We start from the raw sequence: 13,129 nt of genomic DNA, 5'->3' as shown, positions 1-13,129 counted from the left end.
AATCTGCAGTCTGGCCGACGCTTATGCCTGTAATGTTACCCATGTGAGCAGTCCCATAAAGCGGGCTACCCATTTGCACGAGTGTTGACCTGGCCAGAACCATAGTTTGTCATCAAGGGCCCAGTCTTCATGTGAGCAGTCCTGTTAAAGTTAATGGGACTGTTCCTGAAGGAACGCCTCATCTGAGGAAGGCTTTCCAGCCCCACCAACTATCCGGGGTTGTTTCTTCACACACACGCACACCCACATGTCAGTTACTACCGATATATTGATTATGATTGGAAGTAGTTTGAAGCTAAAATGGTCCCTTCTCTTAAAAGCCCATCTTGCCCCACTGAAGTTAGTGACAGTTTTGTCACTGGCTGCAGGGGAAGCTGAGGGAATCATTCTGCTCCAGTGCTGCGATATGCTGACAATGGACAAGTGGGGTTTGGTTGTTTGCAGGGCCGGCTCCAGGGTTTTTGCCGCCCCAAGCAGCAAAAAAAAAAAAAAAGCTGTGATCGCGATCAGCTCTACCGCCGCCACTTCAGTCTTCGGTGGCAATTCGGCGGCTGGTCCTTCCCTCCGAGAGGGACTGAGGGACCCGCCGCCGAAGAGCCGGACGTGCCGCCCCTCTCCGTTGGCCACCCCAAGCACCTGCTTGCTGGGCTGGTGCCTGGAGCCAGCCCTGGTGGTTTGTTTTTTTGAAAGTATCGTTCTTGCTGTCATCTCCGAAGACCAAGGCAATTTTCACGAATGAGAGGCAATGGACTCCATACTGGCTACACACTATAGTGTCCGTATGACTCAGGTGATAAGTGGTCTGGAACATAAGATCATTAGGACATACGATCCATGGCTTCAGAACCCACATCCAGGTTTAAACTCATGCCCAGGATTAATGCTGCTGTCCTATTATGGCAGTGGTCTCCAAACTTTTTTGATTGCACACCCATATCAGTAAAAAATTTTTGAGCATGCAACCCCTGCTGCGCCGGCTCTACCAAAAAAAAAAAAAAAAAAAAAAAAAAGCCGCTCGGACTTCCGCCTGAACTGTCGAAGCAAAAAAAACCAAAAAACGCTCCTCCTGCCGCGCACCTCCAAGGATCCTCTTTGGAGGTGCACGGCACCCCATTTTGGAGACCACTGTATTATGGTACCAGCCTCTCTTCAGTTCATATGGTAAAGTAAGGTGCATTCTGCTCATCTTTGTTGATTGTCCAGATGTTATTTAAGATGTTGTTCCCATTCCAGAATCCTTGTTGAATAGATTAGACGAGAACACTGGTATCCTGGCCAGCGTTCCTTTTCTAAATAAAACAGGTTTTAATGTCCAAAGCCCTATGCGCCCATTTAGTATACAGGATGAATCTTCATTTGCCTACAACAGCATCCAGCTGATTAATATGTAAAGTGGTTTGGGCTGCCTTTGTGTCTGAAAATGAATCTAGATTCCATTATGTGCTGTAATAAACCACTGTATGGTGATCAAATGAGAACGGAAATTTGAAAAGATAATAGCAACATTAGTCAAAAAGTAAGTAAGTTCAGCTAAGTTTTCTCCTGCTCTGTCCTATTCCTGTATTCAAGTTACAGTACTTAATGTAGTCCTAATGCCTAAATAGAAAAAATGAATCTAATTATGGAGTTGTATTAAAGCTACAGATATTTCAATGTCAATTTCCTTCACCACACAATAGCATTGTTAAAGCATACTGGCTTTGAAAATGGATAATGCTTATCATAGGTATTTACAAAATGAAGTAAAAGGTATCTAAATCTTGATGCTGCATGTTTTCTCTTATAGAACTATTTCTTAATATACATTTTCTGTCCTGCATTGTTCAGCTGTTCAGAATACAATAGTATTGGCACTGAATTCTCAGCAGGCTATTCTAATTATGCAAAGATCCCATTTGCTTTGTGTGTTTCTCACCCAGGGGAAGCCTTTGATTTAGAATCCAGATACTGACTGAAAGTAAACACAGAGCTTGTAATAAGACTATTCTATGAAAAGCAGTGACTTCCAGATGCAGACTGTTGTTTGAGCTTCAGCCCTCCAAGGACACACTTGTTTTATGTTGGTTTGCTTGGTTGTTGCAAAATTTCTGTGGATTTTACCAGGAGGGTAAAACAAGTGAGACCATGGTTTGATTTTCTGAGACATTAGAAAAAATACTTCGTCGGTAGAAAAAGTTCTGTAAATCTCTCCTTCTGACTAAGGGTTTAATATACAGAAACTCACTCTCCCTGAGTTACCAGCACAACATTAGTTATAAAACCCAATGTCCAATTGTAGGATCCCATCTGGTGAATAAGGTTGGAGAAGGATATTAATTCTCATGTGCACACACAAACTACTTTGAATATGTTTTCTGATTTTCTTTTGAAAGGAGAAAACATGTACCAGCAGATGAGATGCTTAAAACAAAAAGGATGTAATCGGCACATTCCATGCACCACTGACCTGTGCAAATGATCACTTACAGTGTATTAAAAACCAAAGAGCCTAAGGATTCCAGCCTCCGTAATTGTGAGGATAATATGGTTCTGGCCAAGTCCAATAAAAATGTCCTCAGCTCAGCCCCAGAATTATACTGTGCACCTTGTTATTCAATAGCTGTGCTTGGCCGAACTAATCACAGAGCTCTCAAAGCTAGAAGTTTTATGTTTTGAGTCTTCAGATTTTCACTCCCCATTAAGATGATCTGGGGAATCACCCAGCCATTTTCTTGAAGAAAGCTATAGGCAGAAAAGACTGATAGGTGCATTAAGTAAATTGCCTCCTAGAAACTTCTGGTAAATATTTCTCCCCCAAAATGGGCTCTCGCCACGAAGTCCAGCATGCCTGGAACATTGCCATCAGCCTTGTATAGAAAATGTTCAAGTAAATTTGCTTTTCTTCAGCACTTCGGGCCTGATTGACCACTCTATTATTTCAGGGTTTTTCTTCAATTAATATGTCTCATTGCTTCTTTATACTCCCCCATCTGTCTGTATCCACCTGTTGTCTCTCATCTTATACTTGGATTGTAAGCCGTGTGACGGAGTGCTGAGAGATGGACCCTGGTTCCTGTGAGGAGGCCTAATTGGCCAGGGGTGTGCCTGATTACCAGGCCAGACTGGGGTAAGGAAGTTAATCAACTAATTAGCCAATAAACAGGCAAGAGGTTTAAAAAGAGGAAAGGAAAAATAGGAAGGAAATGCTTAAAAAAAAAAAAAAGGGGTGGGGTGGAGAGAGAGAGAGAGAGAAAAGGTGAGTGAAAGGCTAGGAGAGGCTGACAAGGTGAGTTCTCTGAGTAGACGCCCCTCAGGTCCTACCCCATTTTGGAGAAGGGACCAGAAAGCTGGAAAACAGTGCCAAGGTGGATGTCCCGATATGCACTGGTGGAGGTATTGAGACAAGCAAGAAGGTCTCAGAGCGGCCTCTGTTTTTGGAAAGGGGCAGGCATGTGATAGGCATGCCCTGTCACACAGGCAATGTCTTTGTTTTGAGTTTGTACAGTGCCTAGCACACTGAAGTCCTGGTTCAGGTCTGGGGTTCCAAAGTGCTACCATGATAGAAATAAACCATTAATAATAAATAAAAAAGTAGTCCAATAAAAGCACAAGTCTAGGGTGTGATTCACCATCATGCTATCTCAGTTTTAATCCAAGTACCACTGGCACTTCTTGAAGTCTGGATCTGTTTCAGAAATAATAGCAGAAGATCTAGTGGAGAGTTTCTTCTAACTTTTCATAGTAATAAATCAGTTATATGACTTTTAAAGGTTTCTTTCAAGCAAATATTTCTGCCTAGAAAATGTAATGTTTGCTGAGGATGATGTTAATCCATTTGTTTTACCATGCAATTGCATCCATTCTTCTGATGAAGTTTCTTACAGAGAAAAAATAAAATTAACAATTGTATACAATGATTTCATTTTCTCCAAAGCTGTATAGCACAGTCTGGTTGCGTGGATCATTGGCTGACGTACACATGTTCTACAACATCCCTAATTTTAGTTGCTTCATCACAGACTGTTTTGCATTTAAGTGACTATCAAATATTGCCAAAAACGACCACTTCCCTTGCAAAGGCATCACTTCCTTTAAATTGGTACAACAGTGTGGTCTATAATCAGAGTTTTTCCGGATCAGAAATGACCACCTCTCATAGAGCCTCTACCCAGCATCTTCATTATATGAAAAGCTTCCTTTAGAAGCTTCAGTGGACAAATGATTTGTAACCCACACAAGTGCATGCACAATGAGCCAGACTCTGCCCAGTCATAAGCAGGCATAAATCGACCGCAGTTGTGTTTTCCACCAGGGTACACAAAGGCTGATTCTTTCTCCTTCCCTCCCTCTCTGTTTCCCACCTGTTGAGGCTACATGGCTGATTTAGATTAAACACATTTCTCTTGAACTAATCCTAACTTTTATGAGTTTATGGCTTATTGCATTACCTGTATAGTAGAATCTTAGAGGTATGAACACCATAGGAATGGGGGTTGTTCATAACTCTGAAATGTTTGTAACTCTGAACAAAACATTATGGTTGTTTTTCAAAAGTTTACAACTGAACATTGACTTAATACAGTTTTGAAACTTTACTGTGTAGAAGGAAAATCCTTATGCTGCTTTCCCTTTATTTTTTTAAAATTTTTAACACTAAATTTGCTTTTATTTTTTGTTGTATTTGTTTGGGGGGGAGGGGGTTGTTTTTTGTTTTGGTCTCTGCTGCTGCCTGACTCTGTACTTCCGGTTCCAAATAAGGTATGTGGTTGACTGGTCAGTTTGTAACTCTGGTGTTCGTAACTCTGAAGTTCTACTGTATGTAACTCCTCCCTCATTCTTATGGCACATTTCCCCCTGAGCATTTAGCCAGCTCAGAAAAGATCTGTCCTATAAACAAAGCCCCAGAGTTCAGCTCCAGATCTGAATATGAATTTTGGGGCTATTCCTCATTTGTTGCCATAAATTTCCCTGAAGTAGGAAAATCAGATTTAGATTGTAAGCTCTTTGAGACAGAGACTGTCTTTTTGTTCTGTGTCTATACAACACATTCGGGTCCTGCTAAATTACTTATGGGTGCTACTGCTATAGAAATAATACAGTAGAGTAGTTTTGTATGAACAATCTGGAGAGCCCATCTGCCTGATATGGGGCTTCATACAAAGAAGAATCTAATGAATGGTATATTTCTGTATAGGATTATTGTTTCATAATATGTCCTGATGATTCCGTGATGTTTTTCGTATATACCTAGGATATGTTTGATTATTAGAAATACAGGTAGTTGGGTTTGTGATGAGTGGGAGAACCGCATGGTGAATTGCCTGCAGGGTGCGAAGGTTGCGGATCGATTGAGACATCTAGATAGACGTCTATGCAGTGCTGAGGAGGAGCTGGTGGTTGTGGTACATGTAGCTACCAGTGACCTAGGGAACGGTAGGAGAGAGGTCCTAGAGGCCAAATTTAGGCTGCTAGGTAAGAGATTAAAGTCCAGGATCTCCATGTTAGCATTCTCTGAAATGCTTCCAGTTCCATGTGCAGGGCCAGTTAGACAGGCAGAACAGCAGGGTCCCAATGCATGGACAAGAGGATGGTGTAGGGAGGAGGGGTTTAAGTTTATTAGGAACTGGGGAGCCTTTTGGGAAAGGAGGAAGGATGGGCTCCACCTAAACCAAAATGGAACCAGATTGTTGGCATCATAGGCGCCGACTCCTATGATGCACCCACCGGCAGCCAAGCTCTCCGCCCCACACCCCCGCCCCACGTCACCTCCTCCTCCGCCTCCGCCCCTGAGCGTGCCGCATCCCCGCTCCTCCACCTCCCTCCCAGCGCTTGCCACCGTCAAACAGCTGTTTGGTGGGGTAGCAAGCTCTGGGAGGGAGGGGGAGGAGCGGGAATGTGGCGTGCTCAGGGGAGGAGGTGGGGCCGGGGAGGGGATTTGGGGAAGGAGTCGGAATAGGGGCAGGGAGGGGGCAGAGTTGGGGCAGGGACTTTGGGGAAGGGGTTGGAATGGGGGTGGGGCAGGGGTGGAGTCGGGGCGGGGCCGTGGATAGAGGGGGATCGAGAACCCACCAGCACAAGCAGAACTCGGCGCCTATGTTGGCATGTAAAATTTAAAAGGTTGTAGAGGAGTTATTAAACTAATGGCTGGGGGACAGCTGACAGATGCAGAAGAGCACATGGTGTGCACAGACATTCCTTAGGGGATTTATTAAAGGGAATACTCTGTATCCTCGTAAAGAGAAGAGGATAGAAGTCGCTAAAGCACAGGTAGGCACAGAAAAGAAACAGTGAAACAAAAAAGAGTCCCATTCAGTTGCGTCACATGAAGACAACTAAATACTGACAAATTTAATAAGTGCTTGTATATAAATGCAAGAAGTCTAAATACTAAGATGAGTGAACATGCGTGCCTGGTATTAAATGAGGATACCCCTTCACATAATACAAGAACCAGGAGTCACCCAATGAAATTAATAGGCGGCAGGTTAAAAACTAACATAAGCAAGTATTTCTTCACACAACGCACAGTCATCCTGTGGAACTGGTGGCCAGGGAAGTTGTGAAGGCCAAAAGTATCACCAGGTTCAAAAAAGAACTAGATAAGTTTGTGGATGAGAGGTCCATCAATGGCTATTAGCCAAGATGGTCAAGGATGCTCCCCCATGCTCTGGGCATCCCTAAATCTCCAACTGTTGGAAGCTGGGCCTCGATGACAGGGGAATAATTGCACTGTTCTGCTCATTCCCTCTGAAGCGTCTGGCCCTGGCCACTTTCAGACAGGAGACAGGGGTCCTGTCTGACCCAATTATGTCCAGCCTTATGTTCTTAATATTCTTACTTCTCCCACTCACTTTCAGTTAAGTGTTTTTCTTTTCTGCCTTGTAACATAGACTGATGAATGTAACCCGGTTTAGAATGATATAGAAATGCAGGTATGTTAAAAATAGACCCAAAGAAATCCTTCGGGTGTTGCTGTTGATAAGTGAAGTCCTGCTTAGTGCTTATGAACAATTAACCATTGCTAACTAGCTTTGCATCTCTGAGGATCTTCTCAGGTCTTTAACAAACCATTACAGGGCCAAATTCTGCACTTTGAACCACACATATGTCTCCCATTGAGCTTAATGGGGGGTCTTGAATGATCTAAGTGGATGGAGAAGAGTTTTTATAAACACTTCTTATCTCAGGTGCATGTACCAGGAGCAAGGCACTTTAAACAGATTGCAAAATGTTTGCAAAAACATTTTAATTATTTCTAATTGGTCTTCCTGCCTTCAAAAGCCAGTATGAAGTTCCCAGATTGGTTTGCGACGCTTTCCATTTTGCTATATGTATATTTTAGGAAAGGTGAAAATGTAGGTAGGATTGTACAGAGTTAGGTCAGGTATAGTGGGGAAAGGATTTATGAAGTGGGAGTTTACTGGAGTATAGATCTCTGGATTTGGCCCCTGATCTGGAAAAACTTATTTGTAAGCCATTTGTACAAGTCCGTTTCACTCCCTTTGATTTTTCTCCAGTCCCCAGTGGCCTTTCTTTTCCTGGCCATCCCTTATGGCCTGTCTCTACTGCTTTAAAAAAAAACAATGAGACACCTTATTTTACTCATCAGTAATTGAAGATAATTAGATTTTATTTGCTTATTTATTTTTGAGTTCCTCTATATAAATATTATTTGCCCACCCTTATTCCGTGATTACCTAGACAGTCACGTGTCTTTCTAAAAGGACAGTATGGCATCATAGTTAGCTTTATTTAAACCATTTAGGATTAAAAGCTATTGGAAAACTCTGTGTGTGTTAAATATGCATACAGAAAATTCAGAGAAGTGATGGTTTTGGAGAGAAAAAGCTTTAGGTAGCTAAGTTTTTCTGACCCTAGGAGAGTATATTGTTTAGTCATATGAGTTATTAACGAGCAGGATATTATTTCTTAGTTGTTATTTGAAAATATGATATGCTGTAACTACATATCATGAACCCACAGATCCCTGGTACAGCAAACTGTAGCCTTCAAAACAATTATTGATTTTCAGCATTTCTCATATCAATAGATGCAGCATAAAGCAAGTACAGCAAAAGTCATATGCAAGCATAAACTTCTCAACATATCTATTAGTGCATGCTACAGAAACATGTCAACTGCGTATAGATTATGAACTACTAGGAACTACTGTTCTCAACAATATTTGCTACTTGTTTGGTCATACAGGCGCATAATAAAAAATGCATATTGCTATTACAACGTATGAGTGTTAAGAGTGATGCACAAAAAGCAGTGAAATGACTTTGGTGCTGTATCTCAGATCGCTGATATGGAGTGCATATTATTAACACACTTTTACAGTACATGTGGCAATGGCTCTAGTAAAGCCAAATACTGTGTGGTATGAACTTTCACTGTAATGTTACTATAACACTGGGACTTCACATTGAATTTAGTACTTCTGAAAGCACTCAACACACAACCTCTACACACACCAATGGCTGTACAATAACGCCAATAATAATACTGCAATACTTAAAATTTTCAACTTCAAAATACTTTATTAACTAATTTAACCCTTAAACACCTTTGGGCGATAGGTGCATTAAGTATTTACAGAGTAGTAAGCGGAGACACAGACAGATCAAGTGAATTAACACAAAACAGAAAGACAGTCAGTAGCAGAATTAGGAGCTCCTGGCTTACAGACTTGATGTCTAAACTGCAACTCTCTTTCTGCACTAAATAGAAGAAATGCTGTAACTTTTAATTCCTGCATGCTGGCTGATCTTAGCGCTCAATATCCAGACCATTTAAAATGAGCAAACACACTTGGAGATATGGGGACGGGGAAAAGGTCAAGCCCTCGTGACCAACTAACAATGTAAACTGCCCGTGCCATCTCTGAAATGAGCTAAATAACGAACTCCATGCCCCACGGCTGTCTCACCAAAACTTCTCACTAGCCCTACAATCCATTTATAAATGCTATTTCTCCATTATGGGAAGACAGAAGAGAGTCTACAAAAAATAGTAAATGGCTAAAAGTGTCTTCATATGGCACCATTTTACGTAGCGGATTGTCTTTTCATAATAAATATCAATCAGAGACCGAATTCTACAGAATGATAGGGGCAAAAATACCTTGTCCGAGTAATTTTCCCTAATGTGTAACTTACTTACATTTGTGAGCAAGATTAGTAGAGATTTGGCAAAAGATGGGTCAACATACATGAATATAGAAGAATATGACAGATCTCTAGGCTGAAAATCCTACTTGTGAGATCTGCATATGGGACCTCCTCCCGTCCCCCGCTACATAAAACAGGAAGATGGGCCACTTCTGCAGCTCCATCCCACTCACAGAGGCCTCTCCGTAGGTCCAGATCCCTTATGCCCCCCACCAACACTACAGAGAATCCTTGGAAAAAATAATGCAGCCCTCACCTCTGTTACCTGTTCAGCTGGGCCTCCCAGAGGCAGTTGTGACTGGGGGACTGGGATCTAGTAGTGTGACTGCAATGGAGCCATGCTGACAGGAAGTGGGATGGGGAAGTCGGGCCAGAGGAATTATGGGGTACAGGGCCTTGTGTACAGGATCTTCCCTTTTATGGATTCCTGGGGGTCCTCGAGCTTTGAGGCAGCTCCCACAGCCTTTTCCATAGTGGGGAGGAAAGGAGACAAAGCTCATCCCTCACCAGAAGGCTGTGGGGTTTCCATGAGGGGATCTCTCAGATTTTCTTCTCCAGAGCACAGCAGGGGCTGGTCTGGACCTGGGGGCCCTAACTAGTACAGATATGCTTAACTGCACTAAGCACAGCAGGGTTTGGCAGTCCATTCATGTGTCTCCCCCCGCCCCCCCCCGACAATATTTACATTGGAGTTTGATCATGTTTGTTTGTGGGGGCCAGAATCTTTTCTCTGGAGCTTAGAGTCACAGAGGTGAGGGGATTGCACCTTAATCACATGCCAAACCCCATCTTGTTCGCACGGTTTTCTTGTAGAACAGGTTGTCTCTTGATTGTGTCAGTCACTTCGGCTTCCCACACCCTTCAGGTATGCAGGGAGCATTCAGTGGCCTTGCCAAAAAAAAAAAAAAAAAAAAAATCCAGGGGAAGTGATAAAGGGGACAGGATTCATCATTAGTCAGTGATAAGACAGAGAGGGAGGCTGTGCGTCAGGGAGCTCTTATTTCAAGCATGCCCGTCGTTTTTTACAGGGTGTGGGACTTGAGCTGACGGGAAGCGCAGTTGGAATGTAGCACAACTCTTCCTGTAGAACCTGTTACATTTCAGAGGTGAATGAGGGCTGTGGTAGGATTGTGCATTTAAAGCTGCCACCAGTGAGCCTGAATTTGAAGCCACTTCAGTGGAAATCCCCTATGAAGTCTGCAGCGTTCCGCTGTCTTAAAGCATGTCCCTCCTCTGTGAAACTTCCTCCTGTGTTCTGAGTTTAGCTATCTGTGGGGAGAGGGTGGGATTGGGGAGGCGTTGCTGCTGATACAGCTGGTGATGTCAGCAATGTGTCAGCAGTGGGAGTTAAGCCTGTGAAACCAGAGTTACACCTAGGAGGCTGAAATTCAGCAGCAGAGGGAAGCAGAAAGCTGCTTGCTGGGGGAAAGGGGCTGGGGGGGGAATGGTATCTTTTCTTTTTTAAACTTCGCTTTTGAAACAATTGGATTATACACCAAACAAACGAGAAGCAAGATTGCACATTTTTTTGTAACTCGGTAAGTGTGACAAGTGGGTTGTAGCCCACGAAAGCTTATGCTCTAATAAATTTGTTAGTCTCTAAGGTGCCACAAGTACTCCTGTTCTTTTTTCGGTAAGTGTGGAGATTCAAGTGTATCATTTTGAGTAGTTCTGTATCCTGGCTATGCTTAGTAAAAATGTTGGTGCAGTATATGACAGCGCATGGACGTTCTTCAGAGAGGAGTAGGGGCATTTGTCTGCTCCTGTATATGTAGTTTCTGGGATACCGTATGTAATAGTGCTGTGGTGCCGCAGAGTTCAAGCTCTCTCTGTGCACTGCGTTCTGGGATATTGCAGTACTTATATTCTCGGTAGAATGAATTCATTTAGAAAATCCAGTTTAGAAAATCCAGCTATTTCTTTATGGCTGGGGGCTTTTTGTGTTAATTTAATACAACAATAAGTAGATTTCCCCTTAAGCAGCACTGTTAAAAACATAACAGTAATCTGCAAATGTGAATGATTCTTTTAACCAAGGGTCATTTCTCATTACAGCAGAGTTTATTAACAATAAGAAAAGAAAAGTTGTGGCAAAACAGAATTCCGTAGAGTGAAAGGTCACTGAAAGAATCGTCCCATAGTTTTCTACAAACATGTGAACTGGATTATGTTTGATTTATGACCTGGGATACGTGCACTTAAAAATGAAGCAGGACGTAATATTTAGCTTTATGAACCTGGACGTTACTTCATGTTGTGTATGTTTAACAGATGGAGTCTTACAGTGATGTGACATTTGAACTATTACCTAGAGATGAACAGTAATATTATATGTGATGGTGAATGAAATGTTTGATTAATTGGCTAAGAAATTTAAAGCCCAGTTCTGCCTGAAATAGTGACTTTGGAAATATTTGGACTTTGGACTTAGTGATATTCTGGAAGGAGGTGTTTCTTGTTCATTGTGTCTTGGTGATTTTCACAGCAAAGTTGCTCAGTTTGCAAATGAAAAGATTTCTTCCTCTTCCTCCTGCCCCCGCAACTGCAGCCCTGCGCTCAGCCTGGGCTCTGACAGTCTTTCCATCTCAGTAGGAGAGGGTCTGCAGGCTAAATTAAACCTTTGGCTACACCTGTCCCACTCCATTGTCAGATTATGCACTTAGTGACACCTGTGTAACCCCACTGGCATTAACTGGCTTTGCACAGGTGTCACTGCTGAAAATTAAAAAATCATCCCCTTCTGCCGCAAAATTCCACCACAGGGTGAAAGCTATGTTAAGAATGTGCCATGTTGAATGGATGCAAAACCTGCTATATTATCCCCTCAGGTAATGACTGAATGCAGAAGGAGTAGGGTAAGAAGATCCATAGGGAATTCCGACCCCCTGGCTGCAGATCTCAGGGCACTGGTGCAAAATGCCTCCCTGGTTATGCTGTCCTAGACTAGTGATTCCCAAACTTATTACTAAGGCAACTGCATTTTGTCTTTTTTGTGACCCACTCAGGGCCCAAATTTGGCGGGGGGGGACACAAAATCATAGGCCAACATCTTTCTTCTCCTCCTCCTTCCTCACCCCATCGAGGGGGCACTGACCACCCGCAGCAGCACCCTCTGCACCAGCACCACAACTTTAATCCCAGCCTGAGATGGAGGGGAGGCCCACCCCCCACCAGTGGCTCCTGACCCTCGGGCCTTGCCTGGCTCCCCACTGTAGGTATTGTGACCTGGCGCGTAGGGTCGCAGCGCTTCTCAAGTTTGGCCCGGCAGCCCTGACAGAGGGATGGCTGGGAGAAACCGGAGTGGTGCTGCAACCCCATGCACCAGGTTGCAATGCCGGGGAGCGAGCAGCAGGGCCCATCCCTGCAGGATAGGAGCTGCCGCTGGCTGGTGACCATGGGAGGAGGCCTCATTCTCCAAACCCCTGTTCCGCACCAAGCCCAGAACCTTCCTGTGACCGACTGGTGGGTTGCAACCCATGACTTGGGAAACGCTGTCCTAGAGAACAGTTCTCTTGTCCGCAGCCGGCGGTTACACATTTCTTTATTAGCTGTATTCCCGTAGCACCTAGGCGCCCCAGTCAGGGACCAGACACCATTGTGCTAGGTACTGTACAAACTCAGAACAAAAATCTTTCCCTGCCCCAAGGAGCTACAGGCTCAGGAAATGCTTAGAGGAGCGAGATATTTGAAGTTGCTCCTCCCAGACTCTCTTCCAGGGTGCTGTGCAGTCTCTCCCCCATCCCACCCAAAAATCTCTCAAAACCCCAAACCCAGTGGTTGCATTGAGCGTGTGCCAGGACTAGAACATGTCTTTTCCAAAGCTGTTGTTGCTTTGTTATTCCCCTGTGCACTCCACGACTGATTGGAGGAGCAAAGGCCAGAAGGAGAAGAACACATTATTTTACCTCACTTCTGCTGTGCAACGATTTATATTAGCTTCTTCGTTTAATCAGAGTAAAAAGTACTTTAGCACTCCT

At 43.5% G+C, this 13,129-nt stretch overlaps 1 protein-coding gene across 3 annotated transcripts in view; it reads left to right on the top strand.

Annotated features, from left to right (window-relative positions):
* FRMD4B (FERM domain containing 4B) overlaps positions 1 to 13,129 on the top strand; it is a 192,981-nt gene that overhangs the window by 161,229 nt on the left and 18,623 nt on the right. The window lies entirely within an intron of this gene.

Source organism: Terrapene carolina, unplaced genomic scaffold, assembly GCF_002925995.2.
Source record: "Terrapene carolina triunguis isolate 2854851 unplaced genomic scaffold, T_m_triunguis-2.0 Scaffold89, whole genome shotgun sequence".
NCBI lineage: Eukaryota > Metazoa > Chordata > Testudines > Emydidae > Terrapene > Terrapene triunguis.
The sequence above is the reverse complement of the archived record's forward strand: the minus strand, read 5'-3'. Positions and strand labels throughout refer to the sequence as shown.